This window comes from Phyllobates terribilis, unplaced genomic scaffold, assembly GCF_046119375.1.
Source record: "Phyllobates terribilis strain yellow unplaced genomic scaffold, ASM4611937v1 Scaffold_63__1_contigs__length_7903474, whole genome shotgun sequence".
In the NCBI taxonomy this organism is placed as follows: domain Eukaryota; kingdom Metazoa; phylum Chordata; class Amphibia; order Anura; family Dendrobatidae; genus Phyllobates; species Phyllobates terribilis.
The window spans coordinates 2,820,057-2,835,450 of record NW_027362823.1 but is presented as its reverse complement, the minus strand read 5'-3'; the positions used below and the strand labels follow the sequence as shown (position 1 = coordinate 2,835,450).

At 44.7% G+C, this 15,394-nt stretch overlaps 9 non-coding genes across 9 annotated transcripts; all 9 read left to right on the top strand.

Annotated features, from left to right (window-relative positions):
• Positions 1 to 923: 923 nt before the first annotated feature.
• Positions 924 to 1,114, top strand: LOC141192647 (U2 spliceosomal RNA). The gene has a single exon (XR_012265963.1). It is a non-coding gene; the product is annotated as a U2 spliceosomal RNA (small nuclear RNA).
• Positions 1,115 to 2,229: 1,115 nt separating this feature from the next.
• On the top strand, positions 2,230 to 2,420 carry LOC141193104 (U2 spliceosomal RNA). Its single transcript, XR_012266402.1, has one exon. It is a non-coding gene; the product is annotated as a U2 spliceosomal RNA (small nuclear RNA).
• A 1,115-nt stretch (positions 2,421 to 3,535) lies between these two features.
• Positions 3,536 to 3,726, top strand: LOC141193049 (U2 spliceosomal RNA). The gene has a single exon (XR_012266348.1). It is a non-coding gene; the product is annotated as a U2 spliceosomal RNA (small nuclear RNA).
• Positions 3,727 to 4,839: 1,113 nt separating this feature from the next.
• On the top strand, positions 4,840 to 5,030 carry LOC141192657 (U2 spliceosomal RNA). Its single transcript, XR_012265967.1, has one exon. It is a non-coding gene; the product is annotated as a U2 spliceosomal RNA (small nuclear RNA).
• A 1,115-nt stretch (positions 5,031 to 6,145) lies between these two features.
• LOC141192636 (U2 spliceosomal RNA) lies at positions 6,146 to 6,336 on the top strand. Its single transcript, XR_012265962.1, has one exon. It is a non-coding gene; the product is annotated as a U2 spliceosomal RNA (small nuclear RNA).
• Positions 6,337 to 7,448: 1,112 nt separating this feature from the next.
• On the top strand, positions 7,449 to 7,639 carry LOC141193054 (U2 spliceosomal RNA). The gene has a single exon (XR_012266353.1). It is a non-coding gene; the product is annotated as a U2 spliceosomal RNA (small nuclear RNA).
• Positions 7,640 to 8,754: 1,115 nt separating this feature from the next.
• Positions 8,755 to 8,945, top strand: LOC141192625 (U2 spliceosomal RNA). The gene has a single exon (XR_012265961.1). It is a non-coding gene; the product is annotated as a U2 spliceosomal RNA (small nuclear RNA).
• Positions 8,946 to 10,060: 1,115 nt separating this feature from the next.
• Positions 10,061 to 10,251, top strand: LOC141192614 (U2 spliceosomal RNA). The gene has a single exon (XR_012265960.1). It is a non-coding gene; the product is annotated as a U2 spliceosomal RNA (small nuclear RNA).
• Positions 10,252 to 11,366: 1,115 nt separating this feature from the next.
• LOC141193065 (U2 spliceosomal RNA) lies at positions 11,367 to 11,557 on the top strand. The gene has a single exon (XR_012266363.1). It is a non-coding gene; the product is annotated as a U2 spliceosomal RNA (small nuclear RNA).
• Positions 11,558 to 15,394: the final 3,837 nt, after the last annotated feature.

Below are 15,394 nucleotides of genomic sequence, written 5' to 3'. Positions count from 1 at the left end.
CCATGTAATGTGATGCAATGCTATCTTTCTAGCTCTCCCTTTTTACTTCCTTTTGGATAAACAGACATATTAGGCAAGCATTTTGGAGCTTTCACCTAAATAACTACAGGTGGTGAGATAAGCTGCACAATATAATTGACCTTTCAGTATATTGTTGCACACACACCATCTATTTAGCAAATGCCCTTGTTATCAACAGCAGCCTTTTAAACTCACCTGAGCTAACAGGTATGTGCGCTGGTTACTCTGCTGCGCTTAAAATTTCTTTTTTGGTTTGCTACAATGCCTTTTCTGAAACGTTGTCTCCCTCTGCTGGAACACTGACTTCTTTCATTTAATGCCTGCAGACTATAAAAGAGAACCCAACCCAAAAAGTCTGGTTGATTAGTCTGTGGCATTCTGTTAAACTGTTGCTTATGGCGGTCTCTGTGAGCTTCTCAGCGACATTCAGCCAGCCAGGTATCCTGCCTGCAGTAGATGGAATGTGGCAATGGAACGCTGGCTGCGCGTGTCATAATAGGCTCTGAGCCTTTATATACCTGTGCACAGCAGCAGCCACCTTCAGTCTGCTGCTGGACAGCCAGCAGCAGCAGCAGCAGGAGAGGTATGTAATCAGGAGCCCTCCTGCTAAGGGTAGACAGCTGCTCGTTCCACCCCACCCCCCGCCTTAATTGGTTCTCCTCCCTTCCAACGGTGTTGAGGCAGGTGGGAACAGCAGGGGGTGAAGGTGCTGTGTTTAAAGAGGTGGAGTTATGCAGATCTAAAACGCGTGGATTGCAGCAGCAGCAAGCCGAAAAGTGCAGGCATGTAAGGGATCTAGAGGTTGACAACATGTCTTCTTAACGGGAGGCCAGGAGCTCATCTCCACAAATGGACTTTTCAGGATCCTTGGGTGGCTCCGTAGTTTGAAACCAATTCTGGTTATCGCTTCTCGGCCTTTTGGCTAAGATCAAGTGTAGTATCTGTTCTTATCAGTTTAATATCTGATACGTCCCCTATCTGGGGACCATATATTAAATGGATTTTTAGAACAGGGAGATGGAAAAAGAGCTTGCTCTGTCCACTCCACGCATTGACCTGGTATTGCAGTATCTCCAGGACCGGTGCACCCCTTCTTTAATGCAGTTTCTAAAATCAGAAAGAATTGAATTCAATGTTTTTTGTTCATTTTGCTTGTTTGTCGGATTTTGGGATGGACTCTTTAGCTTTGCTTTTCTTCTCCTCATTGGATTTTTCATGTTCAAAGTTGCAGAAGCCAGATTACAAGCTCATTTTGGTTCAACTTCAGCAACTGTGCATTGCATTGCCATGTAATGTGATGCAATGCTATCTTTCTAGCTCTCCCTTTTTACTTCCTTTTGGATAAACAGACATATTAGGCAAGCATTTTGGAGCTTTCACCTAAATAACTACAGGTGGTGAGATAAGCTGCACAATATAATTGACCTTTCAGTATATTGTTGCACACACACCATCTATTTAGCAAATGCCCTTGTTATCAACAGCAGCCTTTTAAACTCACCTGAGCTAACAGGTATGTGCGCTGGTTACTCTGCTGCGCTTAAAATTTCTTTTTTGGTTTGCTACAATGCCTTTTCTGAAACGTTGTCTCCCTCTGCTGGAACACTGACTTCTTTCATTTAATGCCTGCAGACTATAAAAGAGAACCCAACCCAAAAAGTTTGGTTGATTAGTCTGTGGCATTCTGTTAAACTGTTGCTTATGGCGGTCTCTGTGAGCTTCTCAGCGACATTCAGCCAGCCAGGTATCCTGCCTGCAGTAGATGGAATGTGGCAATGGAACGCTGGCTGCGCGTGTCATAATAGGCTCTGAGCCTTTATATACCTGTGTACAGCAGCAGCCACCTTCAGACTGCTGCTGGACAGCCAGCAGCAGCAGCAGCAGGAGAGGTATGTAATCAGGAGCCCTCCTGCTAAGGGTAGACAGCTGCTCGTTCCACACCACCCCCCGCCTTAATTGGTTCTCCTCCCTTCCAACGGTGTTGAGGCGGGTGGGAACAGCACGGGGTGAAGGTGCTGTGTTTAAAGAGGTGGAGTTATGCAGATCTAAAACGCGTGGATTGCAGCAGCAGCAAGCCGAAAAGTGCAGGCATGTAAGGGATCTAGAGGTTGACAACATGTCTTCTTAACGGGAGTCCAGGAGCTCATCTCCACAAATGGACTTTTCAGGATCCTTGGGTGGCTCCGTAGTTTGAAACCAATTCTGGTTATCGCTTCTCGGCCTTTTGGCTAAGATCAAGTGTAGTATCTGTTCTTATCAGTTTAATATCTGATACGTCCCCTATCTGTGGACCATATATTAAATGGATTTTTAGAACAGGGAGATGGAAAAAGAGCTTGCTCTGTCCACTCCACGCATTGACCTGGTATTGCAGTATCTCCAGGACCGGTGCACCCCTTCTTTAATGCAGTTTCTAAAATCAGAAAGAATTGAATTCAATGTTTTTTGTTCATTTTGCTTGTTTGTCGGATTTTGGGATGGACTCTTTGGCTTTGCTTTTCTTCTCCTCATTGGATTTTTCATGTTCAAAGTTGCAGAAGCCAGATTACAAGCTCATTTTGGTTCAACTTCAGCAACTGTGCATTGCATTGCCATGTAATGTGATGCAATGCTATCTTTCTAGCTCTCCCTTTTTACTTCCTTTTGGATAAACAGACATATTAGGCAAGCATTTTGGAGCTTTCACCTAAATAACTACAGGTGGTGAGATAAGCTGCACAATATAATTGACCTTTCAGTATATTGTTGCACACACACCATCTATTTAGCAAATGCCCTTGTTATCAACAGCAGCCTTTTAAACTCACCTGAGCTAACAGGTATGTGCGCTGGTTACTCTGCTGCGCTTAAAATTTCTTTTTTGGTTTGCTACAATGCCTTTTCTGAAACGTTGTCTCCCTCTGCTGGAACACTGACTTCTTTCATTTAATGCCTGCAGACTATAAAAGAGAACCCAACCCAAAAAGTTTGGTTGATTAGTCTGTGGCATTCTGTTAAACTGTTGCTTATGGCGGTCTCTGTAAGCTTCTCAGCGACATTCAGCCAGCCAGGTATCCTGCCTGCAGTAGATGGAATGTGGCAATGGAACGCTGGCTGCGCGTGTCATAATAGGCTCTGAGCCTTTATATACCTGTGCACAGCAGCAGCCACCTTCAGTCTGCTGCTGGACAGCCAGCAGCAGCAGCAGCAGGAGAGGTATGTAATCAGGAGCCCTCCTGCTAAGGGTAGACAGCTGCTCGTTCCACCCCACCCCCCGCCTTAATTGGTTCTCCTCCCTTCCAACGGTGTTGAGGCGGGTGGGAACAGCAGGGGGTGAAGGTGCTGTGTTTAAAGAGGTGGAGTTATGCAGATCTAAAACGCGTGGATTGCAGCAGCAGCAAGCCGAAAAGTGCAGGCATGTAAGGGATCTAGAGGTTGACAACATGTCTTCTTAACGGGAGTCCAGGAGCTCATCTCCACAAATGGACTTTTCAGGATCCTTGGGTGGCTCCGTAGTTTGAAACCAGTTCTGGTTATCGCTTCTCGGCCTTTTGGCTAAGATCAAGTGTAGTATCTGTTCTTATCAGTTTAATATCTGATACGTCCCCTATCTGGGGACCATATATTAAATGGATTTTTAGAACAGGGAGATGGAAAAAGAGCTTGCTCTGTCCACTCCACGCATTGACCTGGTATTGCAGTATCTCCAGGACTGGTGCACCCCTTCTTTAATGCAGTTTCTAAAATCAGAAAGAATTGAATTCAATGTTTTTTGTTCATTTTGCTTGTTTGTCGGATTTTGGGATGGACTCTTTGGCTTTGCTTTTCTTCTCCTCATTGGATTTTTCATGTTCAAAGTTGCAGAAGCCAGATTACAAGCTCATTTTGGTTCAACTTCAGCAACTGTGCATTGCATTGCCATGTAATGTGATGCAATGCTATCTTTCTAGCTCTCCCTTTTTACTTCCTTTTGGATAAACAGACATATTAGGCAAGCATTTTGGAGCTTTCACCTAAATAACTACAGGTGGTGAGATAAGCTGCACAATATAATTGACCTTTCAGTATATTGTTGCACACACACCATCTATTTAGCAAATGCCCTTGTTATCAACAGCAGCCTTTTAAACTCACCTGAGCTAACAGGTATGTGCGCTGGTTAATGCTGCGCTTAAAATTTCTTTTTTGGTTTGCTACAATGCCTTTTCTGAAACGTTGTCTCCCTCTGCTGGAACACTGACTTCTTTCATTTAATGCCTGCAGACTATAAAAGAGAACCCAACCTAAAAAGTTTGGTTGATTAGTCTGTGGCATTCTGTTAAACTGTTGCTTATGGCGGTCTCTGTGAGCTTCTCAGCGACATTCAGCCAGCCAGGTATCCTGCCTGCAGTAGATGGAATGTGGCAATGGAACGCTGGCTGCGCGTGTCATAATAGGCTCTGAGCCTTTATATACCTGTGCACAGCAGCAGCCACCTTCAGTCTGCTGCTGGACAGCCAGCAGCAGCAGCAGCAGGAGAGGTATGTAATCAGGAGCCCTCCTGCTAAGGGTAGACAGCTGCTCGTTCCACCCCACCCCCCGCCTTAATTGGTTCTCCTCCCTTCCAACGGTGTTGAGGCGGGTGGGAACAGCAGGGGGTGAAGGTGCTGTGTTTAAAGAGGTGGAGTTATGCAGATCTAAAACGCGTGGATTGCAGCAGCAGCAAGCCGAAAAGTGCAGGCATGTAAGGGATCTAGAGGTTGACAACATGTCTTCTTAACGGGAGTCCAGGAGCTCATCTCCACAAATGGACTTTTCAGGATCCTTGGGTGGCTCCGTAGTTTGAAACCAATTCTGGTTATCGCTTCTCGGCCTTTTGGCTAAGATCAAGTGTAGTATCTGTTCTTATCAGTTTAATATCTGATATGTCCCCTATCTGGGGACCATATATTAAATGGATTTTTAGAACAGGGAGATGGAAAAAGAGCTTGCTCTGTCCACTCCACGCATTGACCTGGTATTGCAGTATCTCCAGGACCGGTGCACCCCTTCTTTAATGCAGTTTCTAAAATCAGAAAGAATTGAATTCAATGTTTTTTGTTCATTTTGCTTGTTTGTCGGATTTTGGGATGGACTCTTTGGCTTTGCTTTTCTTCTCCTCATTGGATTTTTCATGTTCAAAGTTGCAGAAGCCAGATTACAAGCTCATTTTGGTTCAACTTCAGCAACTGTGCATTGCATTGCCATGTAATGTGATGCAATGCTATCTTTCTAGCTCTCCCTTTTTACTTCCTTTTGGATAAACAGACATATTAGGCAAGCATTTTGGAGCTTTCACCTAAATAACTACAGGTGGTGAGATAAGCTGCACAATATAATTGACCTTTCAGTATATTGTTGCACACACACCATCTATTTAGCAAATGCCCTTGTTATCAACAGCAGCCTTTTAAACTCACCTGAGCTAACAGGTATGTGCGCTGGTTACTCTGCTGCGCTTAAAATTTCTTTTTTGGTTTGCTACAATGCCTTTTCTGAAACGTTGTCTCCCTCTGCTGGAACACTGACTTCTTTCGTTTAATGCCTGCAGACTATAAAAGAGAACCCAACCCAAAAAGTTTGGTTGATTAGTCTGTGGCATTCTGTTAAACTGTTGCTTATGGCGGTCTCTGTGAGCTTCTCAGCGACATTCAGCCAGCCAGGTATCCTGCCTGCAGTAGATGGAATGTGGCAATGGAACGCTGGCTGCGCGTGTCATAATAGGCTCTGAGCCTTTATATACCTGTGCACAGCAGCAGCCACCTTCAGTCTGCTGCTGGACAGCCAGCAGCAGCAGCAGCAGGAGAGGTATGTAATCAGGAGCCCTCCTGCTAAGGGTAGACAGCTGCTCGTTCCACCCCACCCCCCGCCTTAATTGGTTCTCCTCCCTTCCAACGGTGTTGAGGCGGGTGGGAACAGCAGGGGGTGAAGGTGCTGTGTTTAAAGAGGTGGAGTTATGCAGATCTAAAACGCGTGGATTGCAGCAGCAGCAAGCCGAAAAGTGCAGGCATGTAAGGGATCTAGAGGTTGACAACATGTCTTCTTAACGGGAGTCCAGGAGCTCATCTCCACAAATGGACTTTTCAGGATCCTTGGGTGGCTCCGTAGTTTGAAACCAATTCTGGTTATCGCTTCTCGGCCTTTTGGCTAAGATCAAGTGTAGTATCTGTTCTTATCAGTTTAATATCTGATACGTCCCCTATCTGGGGACCATATATTAAATGGATTTTTAGAACAGGGAGATGGAAAAAGAGCTTGCTCTGTCCACTCCACGCATTGACCTGGTATTGCAGTATCTCCAGGACCGGTGCACCCCTTCTTTAATGCAGTTTCTAAAATCAGAAAGAATTGAATTCAATGTTTTTTGTTCATTTTGCTTGTTTGTCGGATTTTGGGATGGACTCTTTGGCTTTGCTTTTCTTCTCCTCATTGGATTTTTCATGTTCAAAGTTGCAGAAGCCAGATTACAAGCTCATTTTGGTTCAACTTCAGCAACTGTGCATTGCATTGCCATGTAATGTGATGCAATGCTATCTTTCTAGCTCTCCCTTTTTACTTCCTTTTGGATAAACAGACATATTAGGCAAGCATTTTGGAGCTTTCACCTAAATAACTACAGGTGGTGAGATAAGCTGCACAATATAATTGACCTTTCAGTATATTGTTGCACACACACCATCTATTTAGCAAATGCCCTTGTTATCAACAGCAGCCTTTTAAACTCACCTGAGCTAACAGGTATGTGCGCTGGTTACTCTGCTGCGCTTAAAATTTCTTTTTTGGTTTGCTACAATGCCTTTTCTGAAACGTTGTCTCCCTCTGCTGGAACACTGACTTCTTTCATTTAATGCCTGCAGACTATAAAAGAGAACCCAACCCAAAAAGTTTGGTTGATTAGTCTGTGGCATTCTGTTAAACTGTTGCTTATGGCGGTCTCTGTGAGCTTCTCAGCAACATTCAGCCAGCCAGGTATCCTGCCTGCAGTAGATGGAATGTGGCAATGGAACGCTGGCTGCGCGTGTCATAATAGGCTCTGAGCCTTTATATACCTGTGCATAGCAGCAGCCACCTTCAGTCTGCTGCTGGACAGCCAGCAGCAGCAGCAGGAGAGGTATGTAATCAGGAGCCCTCCTGCTAAGGGTAGACAGCTGCTCGTTCCACCCCACCCCCCGCCTTAATTGGTTCTCCTCCCTTCCAACGGTGTTGAGGCGGGTGGGAACAGCAGGGGGTGAAGGTGCTGTGTTTAAAGAGGTGGAGTTATGCAGATCTAAAACGCGTGGATTGCAGCAGCAGCAAGCCGAAAAGTGCAGGCATGTAAGGGATCTAGAGGTTGACAACATGTCTTCTTAACGGGAGTCCAGGAGCTCATCTCCACAAATGGACTTTTCAGGATCCTTGGGTGGATCCGTAGTTTGAAACCAATTCTGGTTATCGCTTCTCGGCCTTTTGGCTAAGATCAAGTGTAGTATCTGTTCTTATCAGTTTAATATCTGATACGTCCCCTATCTGGGGACCATATATTAAATGGATTTTTAGAACAGGGAGATGGAAAAAGAGCTTGCTCTGTCCATTCCACGCATTGACCTGGTATTGCAGTATCTCCAGGACCGGTGCACCCCTTCTTTAATGCAGTTTCTAAAATCAGAAAGAATTGAATTCAATGTTTTTTGTTCATTTTGCTTGTTTGTCGGATTTTGGGATGGACTCTTTGGCTTTGCTTTTCTTCTCCTCATTGGATTTTTCATGTTCAAAGTTGCAGAAGCCAGATTACAAGCTCATTTTGGTTCAACTTCAGCAACTGTGCATTGCATTGCCATGTAATGTGATGCAATGCTATCTTTCTAGCTCTCCCTTTTTACTTCCTTTTGGATAAACAGACATATTAGGCAAGCATTTTGGAGCTTTCACCTAAATAACTACAGGTGGTGAGATAAGCTGCACAATATAATTGACCTTTCAGTATATTGTTGCACACACACCATCTATTTAGCAAATGCCCTTGTTATCAACAGCAGCCTTTTAAACTCACCTGAGCTAACAGGTATGTGCGCTGGTTACTCTGCTGCGCTTAAAATTTCTTTTTTGGTTTGCTACAATGCCTTTTCTGAAACGTTGTCTCCCTCTGCTGGAACACTGACTTCTTTCATTTAATGCCTGCAGACTATAAAAGAGAACCCAACCCAAAAAGTTTGGTTGATTAGTCTGTGGCATTCTGTTAAACTGTTGCTTATGGCGGTCTCTGTGAGCTTCTCAGCGACATTCAGCCAGCCAGGTATCCTGCCTGCAGTAGATGGAATGTGGCAATGGAACGCTGGCTGCGCGTGTCATAATAGGCTCTGAGCCTTTATATATCTGTGCACAGCAGCAGCCACCTTCAGTCTGCTGCTGGACAGCCAGCAGCAGCAGCAGCAGGAGAGGTATGTAATCAGGAGCCCTCCTGCTAAGGGTAGACAGCTGCTCGTTCCACCCCACCCCCCGCCTTAATTGGTTCTCCTCCCTTCCAACGGTGTTGAGGCGGGTGGGAACAGCAGGGGGTGAAGGTGCTGTGTTTAAAGAGGTGGAGTTATGCAGATCTAAAACGCGTGGATTGCAGCAGCAGCAAGCCGAAAAGTGCAGGCATGTAAGGGATCTAGAGGTTGACAACATGTCTTCTTAACGGGAGTCCAGGAGCTCATCTCCACAAATGGACTTTTCAGGATCCTTGGGTGGCTCCGTAGTTTGAAACCAATTCTGGTTATCGCTTCTCGGCCTTTTGGCTAAGATCAAGTGTAGTATCTGTTCTTATCAGTTTAATATCTGATACGTCCCCTATCTGGGGACCATATATTAAATGGATTTTTAGAACAGGGAGATGGAAAAAGAGCTTGCTCTGTCCACTCCACGCATTGACCTGGTATTGCAGTATCTCCAGGACCGGTGCACCCCTTCTTTAATGCAGTTTCTAAAATCAGAAAGAATTGAATTCAATGTTTTTTGTTCATTTTGCTTGTTTGTCGGATTTTGGGATGGACTCTTTGGCTTTGCTTTTCTTCTCCTCATTGGATTTTTCATGTTCAAAGTTGCAGAAGCCAGATTACAAGCTCATTTTGGTTCAACTTCAGCAACTGTGCATTGCATTGCCATGTAATGTGATGCAATGCTATCTTTCTAGCTCTCCCTTTTTACTTCCTTTTGGATAAACAGACATATTAGGCAAGCATTTTGGAGTTTTCACCTAAATAACTACAGGTGGTGAGATAAGCTGCACAATATAATTGACCTTTCAGTATATTGTTGCACACACACCATCTATTTAGCAAATGCCCTTGTTATCAACAGCAGCCTTTTAAACTCACCTGAGCTAACAGGTATGTGCGCTGGTTACTCTGCTGCGCTTAAAATTTCTTTTTTGGTTTGCTACAATGCCTTTTCTGAAACGTTGTCTCCCTCTGCTGGAACACTGACTTCTTTCATTTAATGCCTGCAGACTATAAAAGAGAACCCAACCCAAAAAGTTTGGTTGATTAGTCTGTGGCATTCTGTTAAACTGTTGCTTATGGCGGTCTCTGTGAGCTTCTCAGCGACATTCAGCCAGCCAGGTATCCTGCCTGCAGTAGATGGAATGTGGCAATGGAACGCTGGCTGCGCGTGTCATAATAGGCTCTGAGCCTTTATATACCTGTGCACAGCAGCAGCCACCTTCAGTCTGCTGCTGGACAGCCAGCAGCAGCAGCAGCAGGAGAGGTATGTAATCAGGAGCCCTCCTGCTAAGGGTAGACAGCTGCTCGTTCCACCCCACCCCCCGCCTTAATTGGTTCTCCTCCCTTCCAACGGTGTTGAGGCGGGTGGGAACAGCAGGGGGTGAAGGTGCTGTGTTTAAAGAGGTGGAGTTATGCAGATCTAAAACGCGTGGATTGCAGCAGCAGCAAGCCGAAAAGTGCAGGCATGTAAGGGATCTAGAGGTTGACAACATGTCTTCTTAACGGGAGTCCAGGAGCTCATCTCCACAAATGGACTTTTCAGGATCCTTGGGTGGCTCCGTAGTTTGAAACCAATTCTGGTTATCGCTTCTCGGCCTTTTGGCTAAGATCAAGTGTAGTATCTGTTCTTATCAGTTTAATATCTGATACGTCCCCTATCTGGGGACCATATATTAAATGGATTTTTAGAACAGGGAGATGGAAAAAGAGCTTGCTCTGTCCACTCCACGCATTGACCTGGTATTGCAGTATCTCCAGGACCGGTGCACCCCTTCTTTAATGCAGTTTCTAAAATCAGAAAGAATTGAATTCAATGTTTTTTGTTCATTTTGCTTGTTTGTCGGATTTTGGGATGGACTCTTTGGCTTTGCTTTTCTTCTCCTCATTGGATTTTTCATGTTCAAAGTTGCAGAAGCCAGATTACAAGCTCATTTTGGTTCAACTTCAGCAACTGTGCATTGCATTGCCATGTAATGTGATGCAATGCTATCTTTCTAGCTCTCCCTTTTTACTTCCTTTTGGATAAACAGACATATTAGGCAAGCATTTTGGAGCTTTCACCTAAATAACTACAGGTGGTGAGATAAGCTGCACAATATAATTGACCTTTCAGTATATTGTTGCACACACACCATCTATTTAGCAAATGCCCTTGTTATCAACAGCAGCCTTTTAAATTCACCTGAGCTAACAGGTATGTGCGCTGGTTACTCTGCTGCGCTTAAAATTTCTTTTTTGGTTTGCTACAATGCCTTTTCTGAAACGTTGTCTCCCTCTGCTGGAACACTGACTTCTTTCATTTAATGCCTGCAGACTATAAAAGAGAACCCAACCCAAAAAGTTTGGTTGATTAGTCTGTGGCATTCTGTTAAACTGTTGCTTATGGCGGTCTCTGTGAGCTTCTCAGCGACATTCAGCCAGCCAGGTATCCTGCCTGCAGTAGATGGAATGTGGCAATGGAACGCTGGCTGCGCGTGTCATAATAGGCTCTGAGCCTTTATATACCTGTGCACAGCAGCAGCCACCTTCAGTCTGCTGCTGGACAGCCAGCAGCAGCAGCAGCAGGAGAGGTATGTAATCAGGAGCCCTCCTGCTAAGGGTAGACAGCTGCTCGTTCCACCCCACCCCCCGCCTTAATTGGTTCTCCTCCCTTCCAACGGTGTTGAGGCGGGTGGGAACAGCAGGGGGTGAAGGTGCTGTGTTTAAAGAGGTGGAGTTATGCAGATCTAAAACGCGTGGATTGCAGCAGCAGCAAGCCGAAAAGTGCAGGCATGTAAGGGATCTAGAGGTTGACAACATGTCTTCTTAACGGGAGTCCAGGAGCTCATCTCCACAAATGGACTTTTCAGGATCCTTGGGTGGCTCCGTAGTTTGAAACCAATTCTGGTTATCGCTTCTCGGCCTTTTGGCTAAGATCAAGTGTAGTATCTGTTCTTATCAGTTTAATATCTGATACGTCCCCTATCTGGGGACCATATATTAAATGGAATTTTAGAACAGGGAGATGGAAAAAGAGCTTGCTCTGTCCACTCCACGCATTGACCTGGTATTGCAGTATCTCCAGGACCGGTGCACCCCTTCTTTAATGCAGTTTCTAAAATCAGAAAGAATTGAATTCAATGTTTTTTGTTCATTTTGCTTGTTTGTCGGATTTTGGGATGGACTCTTTGGCTTTGCTTTTCTTCTCCTCATTGGATTTTTCATGTTCAAAGTTGCAGAAGCCAGATTACAAGCTCATTTTGGTTCAACTTCAGCAACTGTGCATTGCATTGCCATGTAATGTGATGCAATGCTATCTTTCTAGCTCTCCCTTTTTACTTCCTTTTGGATAAACAGACATATTAGGCAAGCATTTTGGAGCTTTCACCTAAATAACTACAGGTGGTGAGATAAGCTGCACAATATAATTGACCTTTCAGTATATTGTTGCACACACACCATCTATTTAGCACATGCCCTTGTTATCAACAGCAGCCTTTTAAACTCACCTGAGCTAACAGGTATGTGCGCTGGTTACTCTGCTGCGCTTAAAATTTCTTTTTTGGTTTGCTACAATGCCTTTTCTGAAACGTTGTCTCCCTCTGCTGGAACACTGACTTCTTTCATTTAATGCCTGCAGACTATAAAAGAGAACCCAACCCAAAAAGTTTGGTTGATTAGTCTGTGGCATTCTGTTAAACTGTTGCTTATGGCGGTCTCTGTGAGCTTCTCAGCGACATTCAGCCAGCCAGGTATCCTGCCTGCAGTAGATGGAATGTGGCAATGGAACGCTGGCTGCGCGTGTCATAATAGGCTCTGAGCCTTTATATACCTGTGCACAGCAGCAGCCACCTTCAGTCTGCTGCTGGACAGCCAGCAGCAGCAGCAGCAGGAGAGGTATGTAATCAGGAGCCCTCCTGCTAAGGGTAGACAGCTGCTCGTTCCACCCCACCCCCCGCCTTAATTGGTTCTCCTCCCTTCCAACGGTGTTGAGGCGGGTGGGAACAGCAGGGGGTGAAGGTGCTGTGTTTAAAGAGGTGGAGTTATGCAGATCTAAAACGCGTGGATTGCAGCAGCAGCAAGCCGAAAAGTGCAGGCATGTAAGGGATCTAGAGGTTGACAACATGTCTTCTTAACGGGAGTCCAGGAGCTCATCTCCAAAAATGGACTTTTCAGGATCCTTGGGTGGCTCCGTAGTTTGAAACCAATTCTGGTTATCGCTTCTCGGCCTTTTGGCTAAGATCAAGTGCTTTATTGCAGGAGATTGTAGTTGAAGGGTACTCGGGTACCCCTCTCCTTGGCCTGGCAGGATCGTCCACTTTGGTGGACTTAACCTGCTTGCTGCTATTAGGGAGAGGGCTTAGTCCCAGGGTAACGTGTTGCGATCCCCCAGCTTCCAGGTGTCTTTCGCTGCAAGAACACTGGGAGCGCAGATTGCAAGCGGCTGCAATTTGCAACCTTGTTGCGGTTTCCATGGAGGTTGACCCTAACCTCGTGCCTCTTTATGCGAGGCTAAAAAACTCTATCCGAGTTCACTTCACGGCGGGTGGCTCGGATATGAGGAAATTAGGGTATGTAGTCCAGGACGTGCTCAGGAACCTTCTTGGCGTGCAGAGGAATGAAATTCTGTCCATCCAGGATTATCCTAGAAGAGGTGACTATGACATCACATTCACCGGAGAAGGTATTTTCAGAGATGTTCTAGAAAAGTTAAAAAAAGTTGAAAATAGTCCTGTTCTGAAAGGGATACAAATTGTTGAGCACGTCCTGGATGAGGTAAGACTTGTTGTCGTAAAAGTATTTTCGCCTTTTGTTTCTGCTCCAGAAATTATGTCATTTTTAGCAATTTATTTTAAAAGTGTTAAATGTATTGGGAAGATACTTAATGAATATAACATATGGACATCTAAGTGGAAATTTCTTGTGAAGTGTATAAGAGATCCAAATACACCAGGTGGTATACGGCTTCCCCCTGCCCGTTTTAAAATTGGACAAACAAATGGGGATTTCTTCTTTTCTGGGATGCCAGTATATTGCAGAAATTGTGGGCGCTATGGTCATTCAAAAGAAAACTGTAATGTATCATGTAGAAATTGTGCTAGTGAAGAACATGAGACAAAAGAATGCCCTAAGGAAAAGAAATGTAGTTTTTGCCAGACTCCAGGTCACTTTTATTTTTCTTGCCCTCACAGATTTCGGGAAGATGAGCAAAAGGGAAAGTCCAAGACGTCCGACCAAGGACCAAAAGATCAGACCACCCCTCAGGAGGAGGAACAACAACCTGGAGCCTCTGGAGACAATAAGGGCGTACCAAATAGTGAAATGTCTCCAGAGTTTATGACAGGTAAAATACCAAATCCCAAAACCTGGCTGCAGGACCTGCGAGAGTCCAAAAGGAGGGCTGAGAAGGAGCAGAAGGGCACTACTGGTAAGGTCAAAAGGGACCGGCAAAAGGCCGACACAGAAGCCCATGCCCAGTCTGGGTCTCCTAGTGCTGAGGGCGCTGAGTGGATAAAGGTGGGTCCTAAGAAAAAGAAAAAGGGTGGTTCGGAGGAGGCAGCAGGAGGTGAACAGATGGACACTTCTCCAGAAGGGGACGTGGACGCTGGACCCTCAGGGGTTTCGGTCTCCGCTGCTACAGGTGAGGACCGGGATCTTGCTGCCTCTGAAGAGTCAGAGGCTCTGCCTTGTGCGCAACCTCCTCCTATAGGACGACCTTCTACAGGTCAAACAGGGGCGGCGGAACCCCTCGGGGACCCACCTGATGAGGAACTGCATGGCCAGCCAATGGAGACCCAGCGGGTTCTGCCAGCCAGCCCTCCGAGCTATGCCAGTGTAGCGTCGGGTTTATATAAATGTGGTAATCTTTCCTCCTCCACGGAGACTCTCGTGACGATACTATCAGATGAGGAGGGAGGCGCAAGCCCAGTGGTCTGATCAGGTTCATCGGACAGGTAAATCCGTTGCTCTTAGTTACCTAAGTAAAATTTCTACATTTTCTAATGATGGCTGAACTCAAAGGTATTTCCCTCAACGTGAGAGGCATAAAATCTAACACGAGAAGAACTGCTCTTTTTAATTTTTTTACGTGTTTTACTGCATCTGTATTTTTTCTGCAAGAATGTAATATCCCACATGAAATGTCATATCAAAAATATAAAGATGAGTGGAAGTGTGGGCCATCTGTCTGGTCCGGATCGAATGCTGCAGGATCAGCGGGTGTAGCCATACTTTTTAAAGGGAACGTTTTAATTGATTTTATTCAGGAAATTTTACCAGGTCGTATTTTATTAGTGAAAGCTTTTATTGATGGTATTAGATGGCAGTTTTTAAATTTTTATGGATCCCCAGAGAAAAATGAAAGAGCCGAAATGCTTGATCTTTTACCATTATTTATTAATAACTCTGAACCTTTTATCTTAGCAGGGGATTTTAATTGTGTTTTAAAAGGTGAAAACCGGCGCTCCAGCTCTGTAAGCAGGAACTACGATAAAACCTCAGGTATGCTACATGATATAGTCAAAGATGCTAAATTGATAGACATATATAAAGAGTGTCATAGTGACAGCCCAGAGGACGCCGGTTTCACTTGGAGCAATGCTAATTGTAGCTCTAGGATTGATTTTATTTTTGGTTCAGATAAAACAATACCTGCCAAATGTGAAGTTTTAACTAATATATTTTCAGACCATAAACTTTTATCCTTTACCATAAAAGTAAATGACAACAAAAAATGTGGTAAGAAAAGCTGGAAAATGAACGTATCCCTTTTAACCGACCCGCAGATTTTATCAGATTTTATTGAGTTTTATAGGAAATGTAGAAAAGGGAAAAAAACAAATGAGACTATGAGTGTATGGTGGGATAGAATGAAAGTAAAAATAAAAGACTTTTTTATTAAAAAGAGTATATGTAGAGCCAAAGAAAAATATGAAGAA